General features: G+C 51.5%; 4 non-coding genes across 4 annotated transcripts; all 4 read left to right on the forward strand.

Annotated features, from left to right (window-relative positions):
- The first annotated feature begins 1,505 nt into the window (after positions 1 to 1,505).
- TRNAR-CCG (transfer RNA arginine (anticodon CCG)) lies at positions 1,506 to 1,578 on the forward strand. Its single transcript has one exon. It is a non-coding gene; the product is annotated as a tRNA-Arg (tRNA).
- Positions 1,579 to 4,038: 2,460 nt separating this feature from the next.
- Positions 4,039 to 4,111, forward strand: TRNAR-CCG (transfer RNA arginine (anticodon CCG)). Its single transcript has one exon. It is a non-coding gene; the product is annotated as a tRNA-Arg (tRNA).
- Positions 4,112 to 6,539: 2,428 nt separating this feature from the next.
- TRNAR-CCG (transfer RNA arginine (anticodon CCG)) lies at positions 6,540 to 6,612 on the forward strand. Its single transcript has one exon. It is a non-coding gene; the product is annotated as a tRNA-Arg (tRNA).
- Positions 6,613 to 9,263: 2,651 nt separating this feature from the next.
- Positions 9,264 to 9,336, forward strand: TRNAR-CCG (transfer RNA arginine (anticodon CCG)). Its single transcript has one exon. It is a non-coding gene; the product is annotated as a tRNA-Arg (tRNA).
- Positions 9,337 to 10,000: the final 664 nt, after the last annotated feature.

Raw genomic sequence — 10,000 nt, forward strand, 5'->3', positions numbered from 1 at the left:
GAGAGAGAGAGAGAGAGAGAGAGAGAGAGAGAGAGAGAGAGAGAGAGAGAGAGAGAGAGAGAGAGAGAGAGAGAGAGAGAGAGAGAGAGAGAGAGAGAGAGAGAGAGAGAGAGAGAGAGAGAGAGAGAGAGAGAGAGAGAGAGAGAGAGAGAGAGAGAGAGTCAGACCATGATCCAGAGTTCGACGAGGTCAGACAGAGTATAAAAACTGGATATTGGGAGAACTGTCCACCCAAGGCATATGTTGCCGTGCAAGATGACCAACGTTCAATTGGGAAATGCATTCTCTGGGGTAGTCGGATTGTGGAGCCACAGACATTGAGACCAAGACAGGTGATGTGAGCACATAAAATTCATTTGGGGATTGTTCGAACCAAACAAAACCTGAGGACAAAAGTGTGGTGGCCGGGAATGGACAGAGACTTGGAGAAATGTGTCAAACTTGTTCGTCGGCCGAATCCAGAAGAGCCTGTCCGAAGTACGTTACTTCCGGTGGGACCATTGGGAAGATGTAGCTGTATATATTTTGGATCCAGTACCGTCTGGAGAGTCGGTAATGGTTGTGATTGACAACTACAGTCACTACGCCCAGAATGTAATCATGAGGTCCACCACAGCAGCAGATAGCAGCATCATCAGAGATTTTCACAAGTCACCAGACACCATCCACTCGGTATTCAGACTGTCGGCCACAAACCATTGCTCTGACAGTTATGGATTTCATGGAAGCCGTGGACATCTATCACCATCACGTGTCTCCGAAGTGGCCACAGGCAAATTATGAAGTCAAACGTCAGGACCAGTGTCTGGAGAAGCGTATGAAGATTGCACAAGCTGGAGGGAGGGACCTCATATGTTGCGGCATGCAGGGCATCACCTCACTCCACCACATGGTAAAGACCAGCACAGCTGTTGTTCAGAAGGAAAATCCACACCAAGATGCCTGAGCTGAAGGATGTCTTGGCTGACCAGGAGGTTCGTGACCATGATGTTCGATGTCAGAATGTTCCTGCGATGGGGAATTCTGGGATAAGCAGTGTTCCAGAGAGAGATCAACCGGTGATGGAGCAACAGATGGGAACACGAGGAGATGGGGGCACAGAGGGGGTACAGAGAGATGAGGCAGCTGAATTACCCATCCAAATTCCACATGTGGACATGGCTTGTAAACCTTCAGAACCAGCAGGTATCGCCAGATGGACGTGCAACAACGTGGTGATGTCAGCACACGTTCCAGGATTGAGAGGGGCACACCACACACAGAAGGGGAGTTCAGATTCACACCTTTTTGAAGCAGTGTGTCGAGCATCGACGTCATTCGGATCCATTTGTCGGTGACGAGTCAAAGTTCAGAATCAGACACTCCCTCCACCTTTGCAGGTGCGAAGTGCACCTGTTCCTGGCAGTCACCTGTCATATGAGGAAGATTTGAAGCAGGAATGGAGCGATTCCCTTCATCCTGAGGTTCTCCTTCATGAAGAGGAAAATTGAACGAAATTTCTGTCAGGCTCAGTGGCCTAAAGGAGAAGGCATCAGCCTCCGAAGCTGGGGATTGTGGGTTCGAGTCCCACCTGAGTCGGTTGGAATTAAATTTTTCCATTTTATGGTTCATAATTTAATTTTGAAGTGTGCATGATCATGGCAATCTGAGCCTGGTGTGGCTCAGAGAGACGGCGAGGCAAGAGAGGCGCGGAGTCCAGACAGCAGGAGGCGGGTCGTGGCGATGTCGAGCAGAGCAAGGTGAGGGCGAGGCCAGAGAGAGGCGGAAGGACCGCTCCAACCTTTATCGGACCTGCCGGCGGGGGGCCACCCCAAAGCGATCCGTCATCACCCGAATCGGGCGCTCCGATTGGCCCCGACCGCTCACGTGGTCCACTAACATTGGCCGGAAACCACACCACTTCGTTTCCGGCATGGTCATCTCAGACAGCGGAAATATTCTGCTCCGACCCCACGACATGACATGAATCGCCCACACCGAAATTGGCACACGAAATCGTCCCGCAAAAACCCCCATGCCGTGCCCTGGTGACCGGCCGAGGGTCCCGCCTGCCCGCTCGTGCGTCCGATCAGCGCCGATCAACGTGCCCGCTCCGCGCGCGCCAACGTGGCCCACAGACTTCAACAATACAGGTACAAGCTGGTCCACATTGCTGGAAAGAAAAATGTTGTGGATGCTCTATCAAGATGGTTCGAGGTGGAATGGAGAAGGAAGCAGAATTGTTTGTACGATTTGTGGCAGAACATTCAACCCCTCAAGCGATGACAACCCAAAAGAGAGAGAGAGAGGGAGAGAGAGAGAGAGAGAGAGAGAGAGAGAGAGAGAGAGAGAGAGAGAGAGAGAGAGAGAGAGAGAGAGAGAGAGAGAAAGAAAGAGAGAGAGAGAGAGAGAGAGAGAGAGAGAGAGAGAGAGAGAGAGAGAGAGAGAGAGAGAGACAGAGAGAGAGAGAGAGAGAGAGAGAGAGAGAGAGAGAGAGAGAGAGAGAGAGAGAGAGAGAGAGAGAGAGAGAGAGAGAGAGAGAGAGAGAGAGAGAGAGAGAGAGAGAGAGACAGAAAGAGAGAGAGAGAGAGACAGAGAGAGAGAGAGAGAGAGAGAGAGAGAGAGAGCAAGAGAGAGAAAGAGACAGAGAGACAGAGAGAGAGAGAGAGAGAGAGAGAGAGAGAGAGAGAGAGAGAGAGAGAGAGAGAGAGAGAGTCAGACCATGATCCAGAGTTCGACGAGGTCAGACAGAGTATAAAAACTGGATATTGGGAGAACTGTCCACCCAAGGCATATGTTGCCGTGCAAGATGACCAACGTTCAATTGGGAAATGCATTCTCTGGGGTAGTCGGATTGTGGAGCCACAGACATTGAGACCAAGACAGGTGATGTGAGCACATAAAATTCATTTGGGGATTGTTCGAACCAAACAAAACCTGAGGACAAAAGTGTGGTGGCCGGGAATGGACAGAGACTTGGAGAAATGTGTCAAACTTGTTCGTCGGCCGAATCCAGAAGAGCCTGTCCGAAGTACGTTACTTCCGGTGGGACCATTGGGAAGATGTAGCTGTATATATTTTGGATCCAGTACCGTCTGGAGAGTCGGTAATGGTTGTGATTGACAACTACAGTCACTACGCCCAGAATGTAATCATGAGGTCCACCACAGCAGCAGATAGCAGCATCATCAGAGATTTTCACAAGTCACCAGACACCATCCACTCGGTATTCAGACTGTCGGCCACAAACCATTGCTCTGACAGTTATGGATTTCATGGAAGCCGTGGACATCTATCACCATCACGTGTCTCCGAAGTGGCCACAGGCAAATTATGAAGTCAAACGTCAGGACCAGTGTCTGGAGAAGCGTATGAAGATTGCACAAGCTGGAGGGAGGGACCTCATATGTTGCGGCATGCAGGGCATCACCTCACTCCACCACATGGTAAAGACCAGCACAGCTGTTGTTCAGAAGGAAAATCCACACCAAGATGCCTGAGCTGAAGGATGTCTTGGCTGACCAGGAGGTTCGTGACCATGATGTTCGATGTCAGAATGTTCCTGCGATGGGGAATTCTGGGATAAGCAGTGTTCCAGAGAGAGATCAACCGGTGATGGAGCAACAGATGGGAACACGAGGAGATGGGGGCACAGAGGGGGTACAGAGAGATGAGGCAGCTGAATTACCCATCCAAATTCCACATGTGGACATGGCTTGTAAACCTTCAGAACCAGCAGGTATCGCCAGATGGACGTGCAACAACGTGGTGATGTCAGCACACGTTCCAGGATTGAGAGGGGCACACCACACACAGAAGGGGAGTTCAGATTCACACCTTTTTGAAGCAGTGTGTCGAGCATCGACGTCATTCGGATCCATTTGTCGGTGACGAGTCAAAGTTCAGAATCAGACACTCCCTCCACCTTTGCAGGTGCGAAGTGCACCTGTTCCTGGCAGTCACCTGTCATATGAGGAAGATTTGAAGCAGGAATGGAGCGATTCCCTTCATCCTGAGGTTCTCCTTCATGAAGAGGAAAATTGAACGAAATTTCTGTCAGGCTCAGTGGCCTAAAGGAGAAGGCATCAGCCTCCGAAGCTGGGGATTGTGGGTTCGAGTCCCACCTGAGTCGGTTGGAATTAAATTTTTCCATTTTATGGTTCATAATTTAATTTTGAAGTGTGCATGATCATGGCAATCTGAGCCTGGTGTGGCTCAGAGAGACGGCGAGGCAAGAGAGGCGCGGAGTCCAGACAGCAGGAGGCGGGTCGTGGCGATGTCGAGCAGAGCAAGGTGAGGGCGAGGCCAGAGAGAGGCGGAAGGACCGCTCCAACCTTTATCGGACCTGTCGGCGGGGGGCCACCCCAAAGCGATCCGTCATCACCCGAATCGGGCGCTCCGATTGGCCCCGACCGCTCACGTGGTCCACTAACATTGGCCGGAAACCACACCACTTCGTTTCCGGCATGGTCATCTCAGACAGCGGAAATATTCTGCTCCGACCCCACGACATGACATGAATCGCCCACACCGAAATTGGCACACGAAATCGTCCCGCAAATACCCCCATGCCGTGCCCTGGTGACCGGCCGAGGGTCCCGCATGCCCGCTCGTGCGTCCGATCAGCGCCGATCAACGTGCCCGCTCCGCGCCAACGTGGCCCACAGACTTCATCAATACAGGTACAAGCTGGTCCACATTGCTGGAAAGAAAAATGTTGTGGATGCTCTATCAAGATGGTTCGAGGTGGAATGGAGAAGGAAGCAGAATTGTTTGTACGATTTGTGGCAGAACATTCAACCCCTCAAGCAATGACAACCCAAAAGAGAGAGAGAGGGAGAGAGAGAGAGAGAGAGGGAGAGAGAGAGAGAGAGAGAGAGAGACAGAGACAGAGAGAGAGAGAGAGAGAGAGAGAGAGAGAGAGAGAGAGAGAGAGAGAGAGAGAGAGAGAGAGAGAGAGAGAGAGAGAGAGAGAGAGAGAGAGAGAGAGAGAGAGAGAGAGAGAGAGAGACAGAGAGAGAGAGAGAGAGAGAGAGAGAGAGAGAGAGAGAGAGAGAGAGAGAGAGAGAGAGAGAGAGAGAGAGACAGAGAGAGAGAGAGAGAGAGAGAGAGAGAGAGAGAGAGAGAGAGAGAGAGAGAGAGAGAGAGAGAGAGAGAGAGAGAGAGAGAGAGAGAGAGAGAGAGAGAGAGAGAGAGAGAGAGAGAGAGAGAGAGAGTCAGACCATGATCCAGAGTTCGACGAGGTCAGACAGAGTATAAAAACTGGATATTGGGAGAACTGTCCACCCAAGGCATATGTTGCCGTGCAAGATGACCAACGTTCAATTGGGAAATGCATTCTCTGGGGTAGTCGGATTGTGGAGCCACAGACATTGAGACCAAGACAGGTGATGTGAGCACATAAAATTCATTTGGGGATTGTTCGAACCAAACAAAACCTGAGGACAAAAGTGTGGTGGCCGGGAATGGACAGAGACTTGGAGAAATGTGTCAAACTTGTTCGTCGGCCGAATCCAGAAGAGCCTGTCCGAAGTACGTTACTTCCGGTGGGACCATTGGGAAGATGTAGCTGTATATATTTTGGATCCAGTACCGTCTGGAGAGTCGGTAATGGTTGTGATTGACAACTACAGTCACTACGCCCAGAATGTAATCATGAGGTCCACCACAGCAGCAGATAGCAGCATCATCAGAGATTTTCACAAGTCACCAGACACCATCCACTCGGTATTCAGACTGTCGGCCACAAACCATTGCTCTGACAGTTATGGATTTCATGGAAGCCGTGGACATCTATCACCATCACGTGTCTCCGAAGTGGCCACAGGCAAATTATGAAGTCAAACGTCAGGACCAGTGTCTGGAGAAGCGTATGAAGATTGCACAAGCTGGAGGGAGGGACCTCATATGTTGCGGCATGCAGGGCATCACCTCACTCCACCACATGGTAAAGACCAGCACAGCTGTTGTTCAGAAGGAAAATCCACACCAAGATGCCTGAGCTGAAGGATGTCTTGGCTGACCAGGAGGTTCGTGACCATGATGTTCGATGTCAGAATGTTCCTGCGATGGGGAATTCTGGGATAAGCAGTGTTCCAGAGAGAGATCAACCGGTGATGGAGCAACAGATGGGAACACGAGGAGATGGGGGCACAGAGGGGGTACAGAGAGATGAGGCAGCTGAATTACCCATCCAAATTCCACATGTGGACATGGCTTGTAAACCTTCAGAACCAGCAGGTATCGCCAGATGGACGTGCAACAACGTGGTGATGTCAGCACACGTTCCAGGATTGAGAGGGGCACACCACACACAGAAGGGGAGTTCAGATTCACACCTTTTTGAAGCAGTGTGTCGAGCATCGACGTCATTCGGATCCATTTGTCGGTGACGAGTCAAAGTTCAGAATCAGACACTCCCTCCACCTTTGCAGGTGCGAAGTGCACCTGTTCCTGGCAGTCACCTGTCATATGAGGAAGATTTGAAGCAGGAATGGAGCGATTCCCTTCATCCTGAGGTTCTCCTTCATGAAGAGGAAAATTGAACGAAATTTCTGTCAGGCTCAGTGGCCTAAAGGAGAAGGCATCAGCCTCCGAAGCTGGGGATTGTGGGTTCGAGTCCCACCTGAGTCGGTTGGAATTAAATTTTTCCATTTTATGGTTCATAATTTAATTTTGAAGTGTGCATGATCATGGCAATCTGAGCCTGGTGTGGCTCAGAGAGACGGCGAGGCAAGAGAGGCGCGGAGTCCAGACAGCAGGAGGCGGGTCGTGGCGATGTCGAGCAGAGCAAGGTGAGGGCGAGGCCAGAGAGAGGCGGAAGGACCGCTCCAACCTTTATCGGACCTGCCGGCGGGGGGCCACCCCAAAGCGATCCGTCATCACCCGAATCGGGCGCTCCGATTGGCCCCGACCGCTCACGTGGTCCACTAACATTGGCCGGAAACCACACCACTTCGTTTCCGGCATGGTCATCTCAGACAGCGGAAATATTCTGCTCCGACCCCACGACATGACATGAATCGCCCACACCGAAATTGGCACACGAAATCGTCCCGCAAATACCCCCATGCCGTGCCCTGGTGACCGGCCGAGGGTCCCGCATGCCCGCTCGTGCGTCCGATCAGCGCCGATCAACGTGCCCACTCCGCGCCAACGTGGCCCACAGACTTCAACAATACAGGTACAAGCTGGTCCACATTGCTGGAAAGAAAAATGTTGTGGATGCTCTATCAAGATGGTTCGAGGTGGAATGGAGAAGGAAGCAGAATTGTTTGTACGATTTGTGGCAGAACATTCAACCCCTCAAGCAATGACAACCCAAAAGAGAGAGAGAGGGAGAGAGAGAGAGAGAGTGAGAGAGAGAGAGAGAGAGAGAGAGAGAGAGAGAGAGAGAGAGAGAGAGAGAGAGAGAGAGAGAGAGAGAGAGAGAGAGAGAGAGAGACAGAGACAGAGACAGAGAGAGAGAGAGAGAGAGAGAGAGAGAGAGAGAGAGAGAGAGAGAGAGAGAGAGAGAGAGAGAGAGAGAGAGAGAGAGAGAGAGAGAGAGAGAGAGAGAGAGAGAGAGAGAGAGAGAGAGAGAGAGAGAGAGAGAGAGAGAGAGAGAGAGAGAGAGAGAGAGACAGAGAGAGAGAGAGAGAGAGAGAGAGAGAGAGAGAGAGAGAGAGAGAGAGAGAGAGAGAGAGAGAGAGAGAGAGAGAGAGAGAGAGAGAGAGAGAGAGAGAGAGAGAGAGAGAGAGAGAGAGAGAGAGAGAGAGAGAGAGAGAGAGAGAGAGAGAGAGAGAGAGAGAGAGAGAGAGAGAGAGAGAGAGAGAGAGAGAGAGAGAGAGAGAGAGAGAGAGAGAGAGAGAGAGAGAGAGAGAGAGAGAGAGAGAGAGAGAGAGAGAGAGAGAGAGAGAGAGAGAGAGAGAGAGAGAGAGAGAGAGAGAGAGAGAGAGAGAGTCAGACCATGATCCAGAGTTCGACGAGGTCAGACAGAGTATAAAAACTGGATATTGGGAGAACTGTCCACCCAAGGCATATGTTGCCGTGCAAGATGACCAACGTTCAATTGGGAAATGCATTCTCTGGGGTAGTCGGATTGTGGAGCCACAGACATTGAGACCAAGACAGGTGATGTGAGCACATAAAATTCATTTGGGGATTGTTCGAACCAAACAAAACCTGAGGACAAAAGTGTGGTGGCCGGGAATGGACAGAGACTTGGAGAAATGTGTCAAACTTGTTCGTCGGCCGAATCCAGAAGAGCCTGTCCGAAGTACGTTACTTCCGGTGGGACCATTGGGAAGATGTAGCTGTATATATTTTGGATCCAGTACCGTCTGGAGAGTCGGTAATGGTTGTGATTGACAACTACAGTCACTACGCCCAGAATGTAATCATGAGGTCCACCACAGCAGCAGATAGCAGCATCATCAGAGATTTTCACAAGTCACCAGACACCATCCACTCGGTATTCAGACTGTCGGCCACAAACCATTGCTCTGACAGTTATGGATTTCATGGAAGCGGTGGACATCTATCACCATCACGTGTCTCCGAAGTGGCCACAGGCAAATTATGAAGTCAAACGTCAGGACCAGTGTCTGGAGAAGCGTATGAAGATTGCACAAGCTGGAGGGAGGGACCTCATATGTTGCGGCATGCAGGGCATCACCTCACTCCACCACATGGTAAAGACCAGCACAGCTGTTGTTCAGAAGGAAAATCCACACCAAGATGCCTGAGCTGAAGGATGTCTTGGCTGACCAGGAGGTTCGTGACCATGATGGTCGATGTCAGAATGTTCCTGCGATGGGGAATTCTGGGATAAGCAGTGTTCCAGAGAGAGATCAACCGGTGATGGAGCAACAGATGGGAACACGAGGAGATGGGGGCACAGAGGGGGTACAGAGAGATGAGGCAGCTGAATTACCCATCCAAATTCCACATGTGGACATGGCTTGTAAACCTTCAGAACCAGCAGGTATCGCCAGATGGACATGCAACAACGTGGTGATGTCAGCACACGTTCCAGGATTGAGAGGGGCACACCACACACAGAAGGGGAGTTCAGATTCACACCTTTTGAAGCAGTGTGTCGAGCATCGACGTCATTCGGATCCATTTGTCGGTGACGAGTCAAAGTTCAGAATCAGACACTCCCTCCACCTTTGCAGGTGCGAAGTGCACCTGTTCCTGGCAGTTACCTGTCATTTGAGGAAGATTTGAAGCAGGAATGGAGCGATTCCCTTCATCCTGAGGTTCTCCTTCATGAAGAGGAAAATGGAACGAAATTTCTGTCAGGCTCAGTGGCCTAAAGGAGAAGGCATCAGCCTCCGAAGCTGGGGATTGTGGGTTCGAGTCCCACCTGAGTCGGTTGGAATTAAATTTTTCCATTTTATGGTTCATAATTTAATTTTGAAGTGTTCATGATCATGGCAATCTGAGCCTGGTGTGGCTCAGAGAGACGGCGAGGCGAGAGAGGCGCGGAGTCCAGACAGCAGGAGGCGGGTCGTGGCGATGTCGAGCAGAGCAAGGTGAGGGCGAGGCCAGAGAGAGGCGGAAGGACCGCTCCAACCTTTATCGGACCTGCCGGCGGGGGGCCACCCCAAAGCGATCCGTCATCACCCGAATCGGGCGCTCCGATTGGCCCCGACCGCTCACGTGGTCCACTAACATTGGCCGGAAACCGCACCACTTCGTTTCCGGCATGGTCATCTCAGACAGCGGAAATATTCTGCTCCGACCCCACGACATGACATGAATCGCCCACACCGAAATTGGCACACGAAATCGTCCCGCAAAAACCCCCATGCCGTGCCCTGGTGACCGGCCGAGGGTCCCGCATGCCCGCTCGTGCGTCCGATCAGCGCCGATCAACGTGCCCGCTCCGCGCCAACGTGGCCCACAGACTTCATCAATACAGGTACAAGCTGGTCCACATTGCTGGAAAGAAAAATGTTGTGGATGCTCTATCAAGATGGTTCGAGGTGGAATGGAGAAGGAAGCAGAATTGTTTGTACGATTTGTGGCAGAACAT

This window comes from Eptatretus burgeri, unplaced genomic scaffold (assembly GCF_056783735.1).
Source record: "Eptatretus burgeri isolate ZD-2024b unplaced genomic scaffold, Ebu_testis_v1 Ebu_testis_scaffold_3169, whole genome shotgun sequence".
Lineage (NCBI taxonomy): Eukaryota > Metazoa > Chordata > Myxini > Myxiniformes > Myxinidae > Eptatretus > Eptatretus burgeri.